The sequence below is a fragment of the Nuphar pumila genome, chromosome 10 (assembly GCF_984573655.1).
Source record: "Nuphar pumila chromosome 10, dmNupPumi1.hap1.1, whole genome shotgun sequence".
NCBI classification, from domain to species: domain Eukaryota; kingdom Viridiplantae; phylum Streptophyta; class Magnoliopsida; order Nymphaeales; family Nymphaeaceae; genus Nuphar; species Nuphar pumila.
The window spans coordinates 31,494,419-31,516,522 of NC_143258.1; the positions used below are offsets into that span (position 1 = coordinate 31,494,419).

The window sequence follows — 22,104 nt, forward strand, 5'->3', positions numbered from 1 at the left end:
TGGTAGTATCTCAAGAAAAAACTCATGGCAGATCAATCTATTGATAAATTCAAGGCCAGATTAATAGAAAAAAACTATTCTCAATGAGAAGAGATTGATTATGAGGAAACTTATTCTCCTGTAGCTAAACCGGCATCTATTCGTATTATTTTGGCATTGGTAGCTTATTTTGATCTTGACCTATATCAAATTAATGTGAAAACAACCTTCTTAAATGGTGAACTAAATGAAAATATTTTTCATGCAGCAACAAAAAAGTTTTGAAATTGAAGGTCAAGAGGATAATGTATACAAGTTGAATAAATCCTTGTATAGACTTAAGCAGTCACCAAGATAGTGGTATTTGACTTTTTATAATGCTATAACTAAGTTGAGTTATGAAGCAAATAGTCTAGACCACTGTGTATATGCCAAGAATAGAGAGAGTAAGTTTACTGTGTTATCGCATTATGTTGATGACATATTAATTACAAGAAATAACATAGACATGATAAATATGACTAAATCATGGCTGCGTTCGCGATTTGAAATGAAGGATATGGGTGAAGCTTCATATATCCTTGAAATTAAAATACAAAGAAATAAAAAATTGAGGTTGCTATGTCTAAGTCAAGAAAAATATCTTGACTATATTCTAAAGAAATTTAGAATGAAAAGTACCAAGGCAAAGGGTACTCCTGTAGTAAAATGTCTAAAACTAAGCAAGCATGATTGTTCAAAAGATGAACAAGAAAAGTTAAGTATTTCTTGATGGGACTTTTATTAGTTAGAAATTCTAGAAAAAGATTTCAATAATAGAGAGTGAAAATTGTCCATCAAAATGTAAAAAATGACTTTCACTGTTGTAGTGAGTTGGGTCGATCCACAGGGAACGAGAATACTTCAATGTCCATAATACAATCACACTTTATTAATAATCAAACATAATGTTATTGAACATTACATGACATACATGAATTCATGATACTAGAAAATAAATAATTAAAAATGAAATAACAATTAGAAACTCTACAAAACTTCCGGAGCATTTGGCAACATCAATTGATCTTCTTCTACTAGCTATGCCTTACATACTAATCTTTGATTTGAAGATCGTGCAAACCCTGCAGCCACTACAAAAAAAACAAATGTTAGAACCTTAACCAAATAAAATAAACAAGGCAGCAACTAACTATTGCAAGTAGCAATTAAAGACTTAAATAACTATGCTAACTACTATGCACGGATGAAGACCTTAACACAAATTCTAAGTTGACATATGCTGCTGCTAAAATTATATCAGACCTATGTTTGTTAAGACAAGAAAGTTGTACACGGAAATTCAAGTACAATATTTTGATGATGAACAATTGGAACAACTGAATTTCAGCTAAGGCAATGAAGAAAGATGAAAAGAATTGAAGAATTCGTTGAAGAATCGTTGAAGACAAGTGTGCAAATATAAATCTCTTTAAAAGTCTTAGATTCTTGTAAGAGCCTTACTTTGATTGCATATCTTGCATTTCACCTAAAAATACTTAAGAAAAACTTCTAAAAGAACCCTTGGCAAAAATCATTTTAGAAAGCTCTTTACCCACATTTTCAGGTTTATTAGTCGATCAATAGACTCATCAGTCGACCGACTTTTTGCACCAGTTTTTTAAAGAAAAATATCAACTTTCTGATTAGTCAAATAATCGACTCTTAGTCGACCAACCAGAATGTTCAATTTCTGAAAAAATTAGCAGGAGTCGACTGAAAGTTTTTTTTCAGTCTACTGATCATTTTCTTAAGTCAACTAACTTTTCTTTAGTCGACTAAGTTTCAGAAACCAAAATTTAAATTTTTTCAGCTAGATACAGTAGTCGACTGACTTTAACTGTCAGTCTCCTAATATTTGATTTCAGTCGACTAAGAACTATTCTAGTCGACTAATATAGCCATTTTCTAAAACTTTTTAAAGGTGCGTCTTTTTAGTTCTTCAAACGATTTGATAGTTCAAAACTGACTGTTTTGACACCATTTTATACCACCAACATATGAAATTCCTCAGCTATAAATAAGAGTGTGATATACACTCAAAATGATCAAATTGAATCGAATTACATTGATTTGAAAGATCGAATTTTTTGTTTTTCACTCTTATTCATTCAAGTATTCATTTTCTCACTCATTGAGTATTTTTAGTCCAATTCTTTCTGTGAGTTAGTGAAATTGTGAGTTGAGTATTTTAGTAGCCTTAGAAGTCTATTCCACTCTATTTGCATTCATAAGAAAAGCTTATAGGTTAATTGTAAGTTGGTTATTTCAATTTTTCTGTAAAAGGACAAAGTCTTCTTGGTTTAAAGGAGAAGTTTGCTTTCAGCAGTATTGTTGCTGAAAGTAAGACCGGTTTTGGTCTGTTTGATATTCTGGTGACACAAGTGTGATAGTGGAAATCTCAAGCGGGTTTTGCTTGGAGACTGGATGTAGGTCTGGAAGACCAAACCAGAATAAAATTCTTGTGTTCTTTGTGTGTGATTGCCTTGCAGTATTTAAATTCCTTCAAATTTCAAAGATGAAGATTAACTCAATGTTTACTCACATGCATAACCAAAACTTGTTGAACATGAAATAAAGTGCACACTAGAAATCGTTAACGACAAGTTGACACCTAATGCTAATATGAATTAATTCTAACATTGCTAAGCAAAAAACAAAATGCATACACCCCGACCTTCTAAACTATTAAACGTCCCTAAGGGGATCCACACAAGTTGGGTGTCGCTCAAGAATAAAGAACATGTGGTTGATGTGGGTTACCATCATCTAGCATGGCGACAACATCGTCTTCTCAACACAAAAAATGATGTTCCTCAGTTCGTCCTCCTCTTTTTGATGGGACAAACTATGGCTATTGAAAAGTAAGAATGACAATATTCCTACAATTCATGGATCTTAAAATTTAAAGAGTCATTTCAGAAAAGTACCAGGCACCATCAACTGATTTCAGCCTATGAACCGATGAAGCAAAAAAGATTGTTTCAGTCTACGCCAAAGCTATGAATGCGCTATATTGTGCCATTGACAAAGTAGACTTTAATCATATCTCTCAATGTTCTACTGCAAATGAAATTTAGCATACTCTTCTTGTGATATATGAAGGTACGTTAAAGGTAAAGGAATCTAAAATTGTCTCTTTAGTTCATAAATTTGAGTTATTTAAAATGAAGCAAAATGAGTTAATTTTTGACATGATAACTAGAATGACCGATATTATTAATACTCTCAAATTTCTTGGAAAAGAATATTTGCAAGTGGATTTAGTTAGAAAAGTCCTGAGGTGTTTAACTTCTGAATGGGAGAGAAAGACCACAACAATAGAGGAAGCCAATTATTTAAACACCCTTTCTCTTGAAGATTTAATTGGTAATTTAATGGCATATGAAGTTCAACTTCAAGATAGACAAGAAGAAGAACCAAAAAAAAATATCTCTTGCATTCAAAGCCACTTCAGACTCTGCAGATTCAGATGAAGATATTTCCCTTATCACTAGGCAATTCAAAAGATTCATAAAAAAAGGCAGATTCTAAAGAAAGGTGAAGAAAATTGAACCATTAAATCTTGATGAAGTCAAGTGTTTCAACTGCAAAAAGGCTGGACATATCAAAAGAGATTATCCTCTTCTCAAAATCAAACTTAAGGACCAATTCAAGAAGAAAAAGGCATTTCAAGCAAGTTGGGATGAAAGTGACTCTTTTTTCGATAAAGAATCAAATGAAGAAGTCGCCAACATGTGCTTTGTAGCACAAGAAGACTCGGTAAGTCAATTTGATTATGATGACATATTAGAAGCTTTTAATGATTTATATGTTAAATTTAAGAGTCCATGTTCTAAAAACAAAGAGTTGAAAACAGAAAAATTGACTCTTGACTCTAAGAAAAAATTATTACTTCAAGAAATGAAAGATCTCAAGAAGGAAAACTTTTCTCAAGCATCTAAGATAAAAGAAATTGGCATTAGAACCAATGTCTTACAAGAAGACATATCTAGTTTGAAAGAAAAATATAATGATCTTCTCTCTATAGTGACTAAGTTCACTAATGGTTAAGAAAATCTAGAAAAACTTCTTGGTTCTCAAAGATGTTCGGTTAACAAAACTGGATTGGGATATAGCTTCTTTGATACTCAAAATAGACCAAACTATATGGTAAAAAATCAAAGTCAAAATTCTTAATCATTGGTTAAAAGAACTCAGTTTTCTAAACATGTATATCATGGTAGAAACATATCACATCATGATACTTCCAATGCATATAAGCCTAGACATGTTTATCCATCTTATCATGCTTCCTTCTACAATTCTAGAAATGCTAAAACATTTTATGTTAGAAAGAGCGATTATTTTCAAAGGAAACTAATATCCAAATAGATTTGGATTCTTAAGACTAACTCTCATGGACCAAAAAATAAAAAAGGGTCAAAATGCTTTGTCTTTCAATTTTGTTGTAGGTATACAAAAATAAGAAACAAGTGGATCTTGGACAACGGTTGTTCCAAACATATGAATGGAAGAACAAAGTTATTTTCCACTCTTCAAAGTAAGGATGAAGGAACTGTCACCTTTGGTGACAATAGTAAGGGAAATGTAATCGGTATTGGTAATATTGGTAATATAAAATTTCTCTTGATAGAAAATATTTTTTAGTAGATGGATTAATGCATAATTTGTTATCTATTAGTCAATTATGTAACAAAGGTTTTCTTGTTTCTTTTGAACTTGATTTTTGCTTAATTTTTTATTCTTGTTAAAAAAAATCATATTTAAAGGAAAAAGAATGAACAATGTATATGAACTTTATCTTGCTGAGTTACTCACCTTCAATGAAAAATGTCTTATTGTTTCAAATGAAATTCAATGGTTATGGTACAAGAGACTTGGACATGTTAACTTCAAACTAATTTCTAAGTTATCCAAGAATGATCTTGTTAGAGGCCTACCTAGAATATCATATAAAAAAAAAATCATTTATGTGATGCTTGCTTTTGCTAGCTACATGAATTTTAAGTTATACTTAATTGATGTTAAGAGTGTAATTTTGAATGAATACATCAATAAAAAAGTTTATGTAAAACAACTTTCAAGCTTTAAAGATGAGAAATTTCTAGAAAGAGTCTACAAATTAAAAAGAGCTTTGTATACACTCAAACAAGCACCAAGAGCATGGTATAAAAGACTATGAAGTTTTCTAAAAAAATCTTTTTTTCTATAGGTCGGGTAGACTTCATTCTATTTATTAAAAATATAAAATCAGATATTCTTATTGTGCAAATTTATATTGATGATATAATATTTGGTTCTACTAATGATTCTCTTTGCAAAGATTTTGCTAAAGTTATGCAGGAAGAGTTTGAAATGAGCTTGATGGGTGAATTAAACTACTTTCTTGGACTTCAAATAAAGCAAACTAAAGAAGGAATCTTCATCAACTAAGCCAAGTATATAAAAGAACTTCTTAAAAGATTTGGCATGAACTCTTCTAAATCAAGAAGAAATCCTATGAGCACAACTACCTCTCTTGACAAAGATGAAAATGATAAAACTATAGATACTAAGCTCTATAGAGGTATGATTGAATCTCTATTATACTTAACAGCTACTCGACCTGATTTAATGTTTAGTGTTTGTATATGTACTAGATTTTAAGCTAATCTGAAGAAATCTCACTTAATTGTTATAAAACAAATTCTTCGATACTTGAAAGATACTTCAGACTTTGGTTTGTTTTACCCAAAATCATCTTCCTTCGATTTAGTTTCATATAGTGATGCAGATTTTGCTAGAAGCAAATCTGATCGCAAGAGTACTAGTGAAACTTGTCACTTCTTAGGACATTCCTTAGTATCTTGGTTTAGTAAAAAGCAAAATTCAGTATCACTCTCAACTACCAAAGCAGAATGTATAGTTGCTAGTTTAGCATGTTCATAAGTACTATGGATGAAGCAAACCTTAAGAGATTTTGGTTTGAATTACTCTACAACAATAATTTATTATGATAACACTAGTGCTATAAATCTTTCAAAAAATCCTGTTCAGCACTCAAGAACTAAGCATATTGAAGTGAGACATCATTTTTTATGAGATCATATTTTAAAAGGTGATATTTCTTTAAATTTTATACCCACAAATGCACAACATGCCAACATCTTTACTAAACCACTCAAAAACGAAGATTTTATGAGAATAAGAAGAGAACTAGGCATTTGCTCATTATTAGACTTATAATTTGTTTTTAAAATCTTTGTTTTACTTGAAAATTTTTAAAACTAAACTTTTTAGTTTACTGACATTTGTCGATTAGTCGACTGGTAGTTGGTTATTTAAAAAAAAAAAATGGAATCAACTTCTTACTTGTTTTTGAAACAAAAGGGCATTCTAAAAGTGTTGTAGGATCGAGGCAACGAGCACTAGAGGGAGGGTGAATAGTGCTTTTAAATAATGTCTTTGGAATTTTGGAGGATTTTGAAATTCACACAGCAACTACATAAAGAACACAAGATTTTATCCTGGTTCGGTCTTCCTAACCTACATCTAGTCCTCAAGCAAAATCCGCTTGAGATTTCTACTATCAACCTTGTGTCATCACAAGAACATACAGACCAAATCTGGTCTCACTTTCAGTAACAACCCTACTGAAAGCAAACACCTCCTTTAAACCAAGGAAATCTTTTTCCTTTTACAGAGAAAAAGAAATAAACAACTTACAATCAACCTACGAGCCTTTTTCTTATAAATGCAAATGGAGTGGAATAGGCTTCTATTGTTGTTGAAATACTTAACTCACGAATTCACTATCTGACAAAAGAATTTAAGTGAAAAACTGGAGTAAAAATATCAAGTGAGTAAGAAAATGAATACTTGAATAAATAAGAGTGAAAAGCAAAGAATTTGATCTTTGTAATTCAATAAGATTTCTTATTTTTGAGTGTAGAATTCACTCTTATTTATAGTTGAAAGATTTCATACGTTGGTAGTATGAAAAGGTATCAAAATAGTCACTTTTAAACGATCAATTCGTTTGAAAAATAAAAAGACACACCTTTTAAAAGTTTCTAGAAAATAATTATATTAGTCAACTGAAATAGTAGTTAGTCGACTGAAATCAAACATTAGCAGACTGACAGTTATCGCCAGTCGACTACTGTTTTTAACGAAACAGTTTTGAATTCTGGAACTTAAAAATTATTCGGCTAAAGAAAAAGTTAGTCGACTGATGAAATCACCAGTAGACTGAAAAAACTTTCAGTCGACTCTTGCTAAATTTTTCAGAAATCAAACATTATGTCCAGTCGACTAAGAGTCGATTAGTCGACTAATCAGAAAGTTGACATTTTTCTTTGAAAAATTGGCACAAAAAAGTTGGTCGACTGATGAGTCTATTGGTCGACTGATAAACATGAAAATGTGAGTAAAGAGTTTTCTAAAATGATTTTCGTCAAGGGTTCTTTTAGAAAAGTTTTTCAAAAGAATTTTTAGGTGTAATGCAAGTGAGATATGCACTCTAAGTAAGGCTCTTACAAGAATCTAAGACATTTAAGGAAATTTACATTTGCACACTAGTCTTCAAAGATTCTTTATCGAATTCTTCAATTCTTGTTATCTTTCTTTATTGCCTTAGCTGAAATGCAGTTGATTCACTTGTTCATCATCAAAACCTTGTACTTGAAGTATTGTGTACAACTTCATTACCTTAACAATCTCTCCCTTTTTTATGATGACAAACTAGTCACAAATAGAGCAATGATACACAGATGAAGATTTTACTCTCGCTATCAATATGTTGTCAAAACATAAGAAGTTAGCAATATCAAAGCATATATAACATATGGTTCTTATGCAAATTGTTTTTCTTCTCCCTATATATCACATATATGGTTTACTCATGCATTTGTTTATTACTTCTTCTGCTTTGTCATAATCAAAAGGAATAAGTGCAGTCATAGCATACGCAAAATGCAAATTCAAGTTCAAAATATTACAACTCAAAAAATTATCAATGTTCAGGAAAAGAAATGTTGATGTACAAGAGAAGTTCAAGAGAACATTTCTTTTCCTGAACATTGAGTTGCTTTATCATCTCCTTGAGTTCAGCGATATCAAACTGAATGGATGAAAGTTTCTGAGTAACATTCTCACGAAAAGTATGTTGATGTAGCTTCAAAGCTTCTATACGTTGCAAAAGTTTATCATGATCTTGACCAATAGAGACTTTATTTCGTTTGCCTTGAGATGAAGGTGACATAAGAGATGGTGATGGTTCAGAAGATGTAGGAGATTCAAATGATGAAGGAACTAGATAGGTAAGTTTCATGCGTTTAAAAACAGTTTTATAAAAGTTTTTCTTTTGTGAAACAGATTTTTCATTAGTAATTCTTCTACAAAGTTTAGAAAATTTAGAAAAAGCATCATTTTTGCTTTTTAGAAAAATCACCCAAGTAAATCGTGAATAATCATCTACTATAACAAAAGCATATTTACTATCATTCAAACTTTGAATTCTAGATAGTCCAAATAGATCTAAATGTAAAAGTTCAAGAGGACACATTGTGGAAATTATATTTTTTGCTTTGAAAGAACTCTTGATTTGTTTACCAATTTGGCAAGCATCACATAAGTGATCCTTCTTATATGGTATTCTAGGTAGGCCTCTAACAAGATCATTCTTGGATAAATTAGAAATTAATTTAAAGTTAACATGTCCAAGTCTCTTATGCCATAACTATTGAATTTTATTTAAAGCAATAAAATATTTTTTCATTAAAAGTGGGTAACTCATCTAGATAAAGTTCATATACATTATTCCTTCTTTTATCTTTAAAAATGATCTTTTTAGAATAAAAATCAGAAATTAAGCATAAATCATGTTCAAAAGAAACGAAAAAACCTTTATCATATAATTGACTAATGGATAATAAATTATGCATTAAACCATCTACTAAAAGAACATTTTCTATCAAGGGAAATTTTGGATTACGAATGTTACCAATACCAATTACTTTTCCCTTGTTATTGTCACCAAAGGTGATGGTTCCTCCATCCTTACTTTGGAGGATGGAAAATAACTTTGGCCATCCAGTCATATGTTTGGAACAACCGCTGTCAAAGATCTATTTGCTCCTTATTTTGTGTACCTACAACAAAATTGGAAGACAAAGCATTTGACCCCTTTTTATTTTCGGGTCTATGAGAGTTAGTCTTAGGAACCCATATCCATTTGGATTTTGGTTTTATTTGAGAATAAATATTATTTCTATAAAAAGATTTAGCATTTCTAGAATAATCATGTCTAGGCTTATAAGTTTTATAAGTACCATGATTAGATGCATTTCTATTATGACTAAAAAATTGAGTTCTTTGAACCAATGATTGAGAATTTTGACTTTGATTCTTTACCACATAATTTGGTCAATTTTGAGTATCAAAGAAACTATATCCTAATCTAGTTTTATTAACCGAGCATCTTTGAGAACCAATAAGTCTTTCTAGATTTTCTTGGTCATTAGTGAACTTAGTCACTATAGAAAGAAGATGATTTGATTTTTCTTTCAGACTTGATATTTCTTCTTGTAAGACATTAGTTTTAATTCCAATTTCTTTTATCTCAGATGCTTGACAGGAGTTTTCCTTCTTGAGATCTTCTATCTCTTGAAGTAATACTTTGTTTTTACAGTCAAGAGTTAAGTTTTAAGTTTTTAACTTTTTGTTTTTAGAACTTAGACTCTTAAATCTAGTATATAAATCATTAAAAGCTTCTAATAAATCATCATACTCAAATTGACTTACCGAGTCTTCTTGTGCTACAAAGCACATATTAGCGACTTTTTCATTTGATTCTTTGTCGAAGGAGGAATCACTTTCATCCCAACTTGCTTGAAATGTATTTTTCTTCTTGAATTGGTCTTTAGTCTTGATTTTGAGAAGAGAACAATCTTTCTTGATGTGTCCTTCCTTTTTGCAGTTAAAGCACTTGACTTCATTAGGATTGGAAGAATCAGTTTTCTTTACCTTCCTTTGAATTCTTTCCTTTTTGATGAATCTTTTGAATTGCATAGTGATGAGGACAATATCTTTATCTTCTTTTGAATCTTCAGAGTCAGAAGTGACCTTGAAAGCAAAAGATTTCTTCTTGGGTTATTCTTCTTGTCTATTATGAAGTTAGACTTCATATGCCATTAAGTTGCCAACCAAATCTTCAAGAGAAAGGGTGTTTAAATCATTTGCTTCCTCTATTGCTGTGGTTTTTCTCTCCCATTTAGGAATTAAACACCTTAGGATTTTTCTAACTAAATCCACTTGTGAATATTTTTTCCAAGGAATTTTAGAGTGTTAGTAATATCAGTCATTCTTGTTACCATGTCCGATATAGACTCATTTTGCTTCATTTTAAACAATTCAAATTTATGAACTAAAGAAGCAATCTTAGATTCTTTTACCTTTGATGTACCTTCATGAGTAACGAGAAGAGTGCCAAATTTCATTTGTTGTATAACATTGAGAGATGCGATTGAACTCTACCTTGTCAACGGTACAATATAGCACATTCATAGCTTTGACATTGAGTGAAGCAATCTTCTTTGCTTCATCGTTCCATAGGTTGAAATCAGTTGATGGTGCTTGGTACTTTTCTGAAACAACTTTCTAAATTTTGAGATCCATAGATTGTAAGAATATTGTCATTCTTACTTTCTAATAGCCATAATTCGTTCCGTCAAAGAGAGGAGGACGAATTGAAGAGCATTCTTCTTTGTGCTGAGAAGACGATCTTGTTGCCATTATAGATGATGGTAAAATTATGATATAGCAAACCTTACTCTGATACCAAATGAAAGTTTTGTAGGATCGAGACAACGAGCACTAGAGAGGGGTGAATAGTGCTTTTAAATAATGTTTTTGGTATTTTGAAGGATTTTGAAATTCACACAACAATCACACAAAGAACATAAGATTTTATCCTGGTTCAGTCTTCCTGACCCACATCCAGTCCCCAAGCAAAACCCGCTTGAGATTTTCACTATCAACCTTATGTCACCACAAGAACATACAAACCAAATCCAGTTCCACTTTCAGTAATAACCCTACTGAAAGCAAACACCGCCTTTAAACCAAGAAGATCTTTTTCCTTTTACATAGAAAAAGAAATAAACAACTTACAATCAACTTACGAGCCTTTCTTATGAATGCAAATAGAGTGGAATAGGCTTCTGTGGTTTTTGAAATACTTAACTCACGAATTCACTATCTCACAAAAGAATTTGAGTGAAAAACTAGAGTAAAAATATCAAGTGAGTGAGAAAACGAATACTTGAATGAATAAGAGTGAAAAGCAAAGAATTTGATCTTTGTAATTCAATAAGATTTCTTATTTTTTAGTGTAAAATTCACTCTTATTTATAGTTGAAAGATTTCATACGTTGGTAGTATGAAAGGGTGTCAAAACAGTCACTTTTGAATGGTCAATTCGTTTGAAAAATGAAAAGACACACATTTTAAAAGTTTCCAGAAAACGGTTATATTAGTCGACTGGAACAGTAGTTAGTCGACTGAAATCAAACATTAGCAGACTGACAATTATCGTGAGTCGACTACTATTTTTAATGAAACAATTTTGAAATTTGAAATTTAAAAATTAGTCGGCTAAAGAAAAACTTAGTCGACTGATGAAATCATTAGTAGACTGAAAAAGCTTTCAATCGACTTCTGCTAAATTTTTCAGAAATCAAACATTATGTCCGGTCGACTAATCAGAAAGTTGACATTTTTCTTTGAAAAATTGGCCCGAAAAAGTTGGTCGACTGATAAACATGAAAATGTGAGTAAAGAGTTTTCTAAAATGATTTTTGTCAAGGGTTCTTTTAGAAAAGTTTTTCAAAAGAATCTTTAGGTGTAATGCAAGTGAGATATGCACTCTAAGTAAGGCTCTTACAAGAATCTAAGACATTTAAGGAAATTTACATTTATACACTAGCCTTCAAAGATTCTTCATTGAATTCTTCAATTCTTGTTATCTTTCTTCATTACCTTAGCTGAAATGCAGTTGATTCACTTGTTCATCATCAAAACCTTATACGTGAAGTAACGTGTACAACTTTATTGTCGTAACACATTCGACTTAGGTTATAAAAACCTTTTCTTTTGTATGGGTGTATCCTTACCCGAATAATGAAAAGTCTATTTCTCAAAAAGAAATCTTTGATGAAACTATTTTTAAATGAATGAAACTTTCCTATCTAGTACCTTCATCCTCTGGATCTCCTATATCTCCTGAACCATCACCATCTCCTATATCGCCTTATCTCAAGGCAAAAGGAAGAGATTCTCTATTGGTAAAGATGATGATGAAATTCTGATACACATTGGAGCTTTGGAACTTCAACAACATACATTTCGTGAAGATGTTACCCAACAACTTTCATCTATTCAGTCTGATATAGCTGAAATCAAAGAGATGCTCAAGCAACACTTCTCTTGAACTTTGTTTACTGATATTGCTTTGATAACATTTTGTTTGGGTTATAATATTTTGAACTTGTATCTGCATTTTTTTTATACTTTGACTCTGCCTACTCCTTTTGATCATAACAAATGGGGAGAAGAACACCAATATGCATGAGAAGAAAAACAATATGTGTTAACAATGTTGATATTATGCTAACTTCTTATGTTTTGACAACATATTGATAGGGGGAGTAAGTTTTCTATTTGTTTATCATTGCTCTGTCTGTGACTAGTTTGTCATCATAAAAAAAAAGGAGATTGTTAAGACATGAAAGCTGTATACAAAAAATTTAAGTGCAAGATTTTGATGATGGACAACTAGAACAACTAAATTTCAGTTAAGGCAATGAAGAAATATGAAAAGAATTGAAGAATTCATTGAAGAATCTGTGAAGACAAGTGTGCAAATATAAATTTCTTTAAAAATCTTAGATTCTTGTAAGATCCTTACATTGATTGCATTTCTTACCTGCATTTCACCTAAAAATACTTAAGAAAAACTTTTCTAAAAGAACCCTTGGCAAAAATCATTTTAGAAAGCTCTTTACCCACATTTTCAGGTTTATCAGTCGACCAATAGACTCATCAGTCGACCGACTTTTTGTACCAGTTTTCAAAGCAAAATATCAACTTTCTGATTAGTCGACTAATCGACTCTTAGTCAACCGGCCATAATGTTTAATTTCTGAAAAAATTAGCAGGAGTCGACTGAAAGTTTTTTTCAGTCTACTGATGATTTTCATCAGTCGACTAACTTTTCTTTAGTCGACTAAGTTTCAAAAACCAGAATTTAAATCTGTTCGGCTAGACACAGTAGTCAACTGACTTTAACTGTTAGTCTGCTAATATTTGATTTCAGTCGACTAAGAACTATTCTAGTCGACTAATATAACCATTTTCTGAAACTTTTTAAAGGTGCATCTTTTCTGTTTTTCAAACAATTTGATCATTCAAAACTAACTATTTTGACACCCTTTTGTACTACCAACGTATGGAATTCCTCAGCTATAAATAAGAGTGTGATCTACACTCAAAATGATCGAATTACATTGATTTGAAAGATCAAATTCTTTGTTTTTCACTCCTATTTATTCAAGTATTCATTTTCTCATTCACTGAGTATTTTCAATTTAGTTTTTCACTCTAATTCTTTATGTGAGTTAGTGAAATTATGAGTTGAGTATTTCAGCAGCCTTAGAAGTCTATTCCACTCCATTTGCATTCATAAGAAAGGCTCGTAGGTTGATTGTAAGTTGGTTATTTCAAATTTTCTGTAAAAGGACATAGTCTCCTTGATTTAAAGAAGAAGTTTGCTTTCAGCAAGGTTGTTGCGAAAAGTGAGACCGATTTTGGTCTGCTTAATCTTGTGGTGACACAAGTGTGATAGTGGAAATCTCAAGCAGGTTTTGCTTGGGGACTGGATGTAGATCTGGAAGATCGAACCAGGATAAAATTCTTGTATTATTTGTATGTGATTGCTTTGCAGTATTCAAATTCCTTTAAATTTCAAAGATGAAGATTAAAAGCACAATTCACCCCCCCTCTAGTGCTCATTGCATTGATCCTACAACACTTTCAATGTTAACTCATATACATAATCGAAACTTGCTTAACATGAAATGAAGTGCACACTAGAAATCGTTAACAAGTTAACACCTAATGCTAATATGAATTAATTCTAACACTGCTAAGCAAAAAACAAAATGCATACACTCAGACCTTCTAAAATATCACACGTCCCTAAGGGGATCCACACAAGCTGGGTGTCGCTCAAGAATAAAGAACATGTGGTTGATATGGGTCCCTCCAGGAAAATATATTAAAATTACAAGTAAAACTAAAACACTAATTAAAATAAAAAGAAATAAGATAGGCAAAATCTCACTAACTAAACTAATTAAATTCAATATCCAGAATACACCCTAAAATTAATGACACATTAACTAATTAATGTGGGGCCTACTCAATTGACGTCTAAGGGAGGGAGAAGGGATTGGAGATAGGAAAGAGAAATGGAGAAGCTGGCGTGTGAAAAAGATAAGAGAGAGAGACCCACACATTTTACTAACCTAAACCTACCTTAATTAGGTTTGACAAGAGTTACAAACAAAACTTGACTCTAAATAATATTTTGGCTAAAAGTTAGGGAACCATAGCTAACTTTATCTACCTTTTTTTAAATATATATCTAAAAGATCCTATAAAATAGGAAACACTTTGACCCACGATTTTCAACCCTTGGAATTAAATCTTAAGTTACCACATTTTACCTAAAGTAAATCTATATTAATTACTTAGATGGCAGTTACAAAGAAAAGTCTATGAAATGTGGATTTGCAATTAATGCCTTGGACATTTAAAATCTTCTAAAATATTGGAAGCAAACCCACGCCCCTACTAATTAGGAAACAAAAGATTTTTTTTCTTTTTCAAACCTTAACTAAAATAAACTAATACTAGCCCTAATCAGCACACTTCAAGGAGGTTGACCTCCTTGAAGGCTAACTACACCAAAAAAAATGGCTTTTGAAATTTAACCTAAACGACACTTGCTAAAATTTACTCACTAAATGTAGCTGACAAAAATGCCCTTCTAAAAAGAATTTCAAACTATTAAAAGAAAATCTACTAGGATAAGACTAGTATAGTATAATCTGTATATCACTAACTAACTAATGTAGGGGTATAAAATGACTTGACACAAAAATCGTGGATAGCTAAACTAAAAAAAAAACTAATCTAATTTAACTACTTTGACTAAATCTATTCCTAACCTGAATGCACAATTAAGAAATATCTAAAATTAACTGACTTACCTAAAATTCAGAGCTTCAAGGTTCAGTAATAGCTGACTCCATCTATGGGGAAGACGACAACCATTGTTGAAGCTTGAAACTAAAAAATAATAATGCAAAACAAGTTTAAGTAAAATGCAAAGCTAAAAAAAAGAATTATTTTCTAAACCATGAACTACTCTAAACTCAACCCTAAGCTATCAAATAATGGGATATACATCTCTCAAGTTGTTGTAAAAAAACCAGAACCTAAAAAAAACTTCAATATAAAAAACGACTAGATTAGAGCTAGCCGATTTTTAGAAAATCGTCCAGCCTTCAATTGAAGGCTATATTTTGCACAAACTTGATAGAAATTAAAATTCAATATTGCCATCTTCTTCGTTTTTCAAAATAATCAGATTTGCAATAAAATAGAAGCTCTTGACAAAAAAAAAATTGAAAGAAAGACATTTACACGATTTTTATAAATTTAATTTTTTTATTCTAAACTACGAAAGAGATGCAAGAAGGCTTACCTTTCAGAAGCCCGACAAGTGTAGGTGCAAGAAGAGCGGACCATGGCTTACGAAACATCCCAATGACGTCCTCCAATTGTTGCTTCGAGGTCTGCAAAAATCCAGTAGGGTTCACGGTGGATGGGTAGAGGAAAGAAGAGCACAAACACCCGTAAGAAGAAGACCCGATCGTTAGATACAAGAAGGTCGACTGGATCTTGGATAGTGCTTGATTACTCAAGCATGAATCACATCGTTCTCCTGCTAAATCTTTGCAAAAACACAACAGCAACCATGAAGAAAAATGCATAAAGAAATTTAGAGAAATAAAAATGAAGGGATGAAGAATGATGGATTGATAGAAAGGAAGATTTAGCCAGATTTTCGACAAAGAACACGTAGGCTAGATGTAGGGGTGGCAATCGGGTCGGGTTGGCATGTCAGCATACCTCAACCCGAACCCGACCCGTTTAATAAACGGGTAACCCGACACGACCCGCCAACCCATTTAATAAATGGGTTGGCTCGGGTAAACGGGTTTTCAGGTTCGCGGGTCAGGTTGGCGGGTCGGGTTGGCGGGTTGACGGATCGGGTTGGCAGGTAGGCAGGTTGGCGGGTCGGGTTGATGGGTCGGGTTGGCGGGTCGGGCAGACAGGTTGGCGGGTTGGCAGGTCGGGTTGGCGGGTTGACCCAGCCGCCTAACCCGTTTATTAAACGGGTCAGCCGGGTTGGCGGGTTGGCATACCCCCAACCCGAACCCGACCTGTTTAATAAACGGGTTACGCGGGTCGACCTGTTTATTAAACGGGTTGGCTTAAGCCCAACCCGAACCCGCCTAAGAGGCGGGTTGGCGGGTTGTGTCAGAAATTGCCACCCCTAGCTAGATGCAAGAACAAAGTAGGGACTTTTTTTCAGCAGCCATGGACAAAACCCCTCTATGGAAAACATGTCCCATATGAGGAGGTTCAGAAAGCTACTTTTTAGAAATGTTCACAACACCTCTTATATTTTCAAGAAATTCATTTTTACTCAAAAACCCTTCAAAATTGCATTTGGCATAAAAATGTCCCTTTATTTTGAGTTATTTTAAAATTTGCAGAACATGAAGTTAGATGGATTTGGGTTTAGGAATGGATTTTGGATCTTGTCTGATTCAAAACCCACAATGCTACTTCTGAGTCAGATTTGGATCCATCTAGTGTTGATTTTGCTCTAGAACATTGAAATGCCTCTAACTTCTTTATTTTAACTCTGTTTTTGCTCAAATTTGAAACATAGCTCTTTGAACCTTACAACAACCTACTCATGAATTTAAATCATGAAATTTCCCTTATGTGCATGTAATTAATGACTCAATTATGTTATATTTTATTCATCATAAAAAGTCCACATGCTTACTCGTTGCTAGACCTTGAGTAACACTTCAAACAAAAAAATTTGTTACTTATTATGAACATAAAAATTTCAAAGATTATCACTCTACTAAACATAAAACAACTATCCTAACTCACTTTCACAGGCATCGTGATTGCATTTAGTGCATACAATAATCCCTTTCAACCCCAGGGTTTCACCCATAGAGGACGAGTGTGGTCTTGTAAGGGTTTGCAGTGATGCTACCCCCAAACATCATTACAATGCATTTTGTCTATCTTATAAAAGTATTGAGCCTACAAGAAAATCAAATTTTTAACATTAATATGTCATGCTTATATAGGACTGAACATATAACAACAATTCACGCCTCCACAATAGAAATATTTTTCTTAAACCTCACTAAAATTTGTAATAATTTACATATCAATCACAGAAAATCAAACATAATCATGTCAACACCCTTTCATTAATGCTTGTATAATTTTTGTACGACTTTCTTTCTTTTCTAAGGTAGTGTTTTCCTTTCGTTCACTCTTTTTTTTGTAATGAGCTCTACATTTATCTCAAACCTAACAACTTGTCACACTATTAGGCTTGAAATATCAGTAGTATTCGTGTAGTCCCTGCCTTGTGCAATATTAATGTCTATTAGTCTTTCTACCATATTCTCGTAATGGGCTTTGGGCCGGCAGCTCCCAAACCAGTTGGCCTTAGGGTACCAGGTGTAAACACCCTTCAGGCTTACTTGCTCAAACACAATAGGCCTCACTGACGTCAAGTCGGTAAGGTGTTCATTCACCTAGTGGCTCGTGTTCATAGAGTGGAAATAAATCAACTATACCTCCACCGCACTACATGAGTGCACCGGATAAAGCAGAACAACTACACTTGCTCTTTTCTCAATTTTTCACTGCTTTTATTTCACGGGTCATACATGATTATGCAAGAACTTCACTTAGGTGTTACACATTCTTATGTTATCTTTTCATTGAAAGTTACATAAGAAAATCACACATTTTAGCTTGGTTTTCAAAAAAAAATCTCTATGGGGCTTAAAATTATTAAAATATGTTAATTCCTCCAACTAGCGCTCCATACAAAGCTAAAATTTGATTTTTATAACCTCAATTATGCGAGTTTTTTTTTTCAAATATGAACACATGGACTAAAATTTAAAAAGATTCTCCCCCATGCTTAAACTAATGTTGTCCTCAACAACACTCTCCCATGCTTAGACTAATGCTAATATCAATAACAAATAATGCATGCTGACAATAATAATTAATAAAGGAGAAGGAGCAATACAACCTGATAGGATATGAAGGTCCTCTACGCGCCCACACACCACCACACCACCACAATGCACATTCTGATGCTTTATTTTCTACTGGCTTGTAGATCCTTCAATTTGTCCAACTGTTCTCAAAGATCTAAAATTGCACACAATTTGGCTCAAAAGATTAGATGAAATACCAATCATATTCAATATGACAAGAAAGATAAATAAAAAAAATAATGACAAACAAACAAAACTCATGAATCAAAAACAATCCCTATGCTAATTATTTTACAACAATTATAGCGCCATCCTCACTCATCAATGAGGTCAATTATATCACACTCCTCTGACTGTGGGTCTCCAGAAATATAATGCTTTAATCTTTATCCATTCACGGTGAATTTGAACTGAGTGCGAGGATCCTGAATTTCTACTACTCTAGATGCAAAAACCTGCAAGATGACATACGGTTCATACCATTTTGACCTAAATTTCCCTAGAAATAGCTGCAATCGAGAGTTGAAGAGCCAAACATTCTGACTGGGTTCGAACACCTTCCTGTTGATATGTTTGTCATGAAATATCTTGGTGCAAGCCTTATAAATCTTCACACTCTTGTATGCATCATTTCTGAGTTCTTTTAACTCAGATAGCTGCAAACGATGCTCTCTTTCTGCCTGATCATAATCATAATTCACCTTCTTGATCGCCCAGAATGCTCGATGCTCAAGCTCTACAGGAAGGTGACATGCCTTTCTGAAAACCAGGCAGTAAGGAGACATTCCAATGGGAGTCTTGAATGCAGTCTGGTAAGCCCATAGTGCATCATCCAAATGCAATGACCAATCCTTCCTGTCTGGACAAACTATCTTCTCTAAAATTCTCTTGATCTCCCTATTAGACACTTCAACTTGACCACTGGTTTGTGGGTGATATGGTGTGGCAAACTTGTGATGTACAAAGCACTTCCTTAACAAAGAAGCTACTTGCACATTTTGGAAATGCTTTCCGCCATTGCTAATAATTGCCCATGGCATCCCAAACCGATTAAAAATATTGTGCTTAATGAACTTAAGCACCACTTTATGATCATTGATTTTGGTCACCACAACCTCCACCCACTTGGACGAGTAATCCACCGCTACAATAATATACATGTTACCAAATGACAAAGAAAATAGGCCCATAAAATCAATGCCCCAAACATCGAAAATCTCAACAACAAGGATCGGGAGCAAAGGCATCATATCTCATCGGGACATACTCTCTGTCTGCTGATAGTGAATGCAACACTTGCAAAAATCATATGCATCCTTGTGGAGGGTTGGCCAATAGAATCCGGACTGAAGAACCTTGGTCGCAGTCTTTCGACTACTGTAATGACCTCCACACGCAAGGAAATGACAAAAAGTAAGAATGAACTAAACCTCATCCTCTGGAATACACCTACAAGTTACCTAATCGGCGCAATACTTGAACAACTCTGGTGGGTCCCAGTAATAATACTTGACTTGAACAAAAAATCTCTCTCTCTGTCTCTCATTCTTTGACCAGTGTGCTAGTATCTGTCGGGTTGCCAATAAATTCACAATGTTTGCGAACCATGGGCAATGCGTAGACTTTACTGCCATAAGTTGTTCATTAGGGAATGAGTCACTGATTGGTGCTTTATTTGAACCAAACTCCACAACCAATCGTGACAAATGATCCGCTACTACATTTTCACTACCCTTCTTATATCGAATCTCAAGATCAAATTCTTGTAGCAGCAAGATCCACTTGGGTTTAGTATCTTTTTTGTTGAGTAGATATTCCAATGTGGCATGGTCCGAGTAGATAACTACTTTGGACCCTAGCAGGTTAGATCTAAACTTGTCAAGGGAAAATACTACAACGAGTAATTCCTTTTCAGTTATCATATAATTCATTTGGGCATCATTCAAAGTCTTACTCGCATAGTAAATAACATACGACTTCCTATCGATTATTTGCCCCAGAACAACCCCAATAGCAAAGTCTGATGCATCACACATGATCTTAAACGTTAATGTCCAATCCGGTGACCTCAAAATAGGAGCAGTAACTAAGGCATTTTTTAATGTCTCGAACGCCTGCAAACATTCTATATCAAAAGTAAAAGGCACATCCTTTTGCAACAAAGCACATAGCGGTCGAGAGATTTTACTAAAATCTTGAATAAACCGCCTATGAAATCAGGCATGCCCAAGAAATGATCACACTTGCCTCACAGTCGAGGGGGGAGTCAACCTTGTGATTGACTCAACTTTTGTGTTGTCCACCTCAATGCCGCAACTGGAAATAATGTGGCCTAAAACAATCTCCTCCGACACCATAAAATGACTCTTCTCTTAAGATAGCATGAGATTTGTCTCCCTACATCGCCGAAGCACACGTGAAAGCTTATGAAGACAATCTTCAAAGGAAGAGTCGTATACAGAGAAATCATCCATAAAAATCTCCATGACATCCTTGATCATGTCGGAGAATATGGACGTCATGCACCTTTGAAAAGTTATCGGGGCATTACAGAGCCCAAATGGCATTCGACAGAATGCGAAGGTGCCAAATAGATAGTTGAACTGGTTCTCTAGATGAAATGCGACTTGGTTATAGCCGGAATAACCATCAAAGAAACAATAATAGCTTGTGCCAGCCAACTTCTCCAAGATCTGATCGATAAAAGGAAGAGAAAAATGATCTTTATGAGTCACCTCATTCAACTTCCTATAATCGATACAAATACACCACCCTATAGTGGTTCACTGCGGAATCTCTTCCCCTTTCTCATTCTTGACCACAGTGAGGCCAGACTTATTGGGAACAACCTATACTGAACTGACCCACTGACTATCAGATATGGGGTAAATAATACCGACATCGAGCTACTTGACAACTTCCTTCTTCACGACCTCCTACATGTTCGGGTTAAGCCGCCACTGCATGTCTCTAACTGGCTTTTGCTTCTCATCAGTATGAATAGAGTGCATGCAGAATGAGGGATCAATCCCCTGGAGATCATCCACCGACCACCCAATCGCTTTTTTGTTTTTGTGCAACACCTCTAGCAATTTCTTTTCTTGCTCATCCGAAAGGTGTGATAAAAGAATCACAGGAAGGGTCTCCCCCTTTTCCAAAAATGCATACTTAAGCATGCTCGACAGAGGCTTAAGTTCTAACTCTGGGGGCAACAAGATAGAAGATGGTGCTGGGTTCTCAGCCAAAGATGGAAGAGGCTCAAAACCCTCTCTCCATGAAAAACTAGTCGAAAAAGGAATGGAAGAACTAACAATAAAGCTACTACTACCTATCTCTAAATTCTCATCTCCTATACTATACAAATCTATAGGTGATGTCATGTACAACTCAGGTGCCTCCTCCAAGATCTCCTCAATAACGTCAATCGAGAAACACATTGAGTCCCCAACAAGTCCCATAGCCGCATTAAATACATTGAGCCTAACCTTCCTGTTCCCGAATGATAGATCCAAAGCTTCAGTTTTGCAATTGATGCACACATTGGCCATTGCTAAGAATGGTCAGCCCAAAATAATTAGAGTATGTCTCTTCTTATCAATGCCCTCTATATCGAGAATGACAAAGTCGACTGAGAAGTAGAAAT

At 33.7% G+C, this 22,104-nt stretch overlaps 1 pseudogene; it reads right to left on the reverse strand.

Annotated features, from left to right (window-relative positions):
- Positions 1-18,847: 18,847 nt before the first annotated feature.
- On the reverse strand, positions 18,848-22,009 carry LOC149826610 (uncharacterized; annotated as a pseudogene).
- Positions 22,010-22,104: the final 95 nt, after the last annotated feature.